The following is a 335-nucleotide window of genomic DNA, read 5'->3' on the forward strand; positions in this document are numbered from 1 at the left end:
GGAGGACTTCATACGGGGAGGGTCGCTTGCTGGCGGGCAGGGGTTCAGTTTGGGACTCATGAGCCCGTGCCTTTCCAAGGCTGTGCCAGGAGGTGCTGGATGCGGCTGCCCCCAACTCTCCACGGCACCGTGTCCCTCCTGGCTAGGTTGTCCCCACCAGGCATGGGTGGAGAGCAGCTCACGCTCCGGTGAGCTCTGCTCCTGCTCCCAACGGGCACGTTTCCTCACCCTTGAACGGGCATCCATCCCATCTACGGGTGATGCCAGCAGACGTGACAGCCAACCACCAACCACAGCGGCTGGGGGAGGGGCAGCTCCCCCCCGCGGGGGGGGTG

At 66.3% G+C, this 335-nt stretch overlaps 1 protein-coding gene across 1 annotated transcript in view; it reads left to right on the forward strand.

The window, feature by feature from the left end:
• TFAP4 (transcription factor AP-4) overlaps nucleotides 1–335 on the forward strand; it is a gene marked incomplete at both ends in the record, with an annotated part of 3997 nt that overhangs the window by 2664 nt on the left and 998 nt on the right. The gene's annotated exons all lie outside the window — the stretch shown is intronic.

Source organism: Antrostomus carolinensis, unplaced genomic scaffold (genome assembly GCF_000700745.2).
Source record: "Antrostomus carolinensis isolate BGI_N321 unplaced genomic scaffold, ASM70074v2 scaffold42570, whole genome shotgun sequence".
NCBI classification, from domain to species: Eukaryota; Metazoa; Chordata; class Aves; order Caprimulgiformes; family Caprimulgidae; genus Antrostomus; species Antrostomus carolinensis.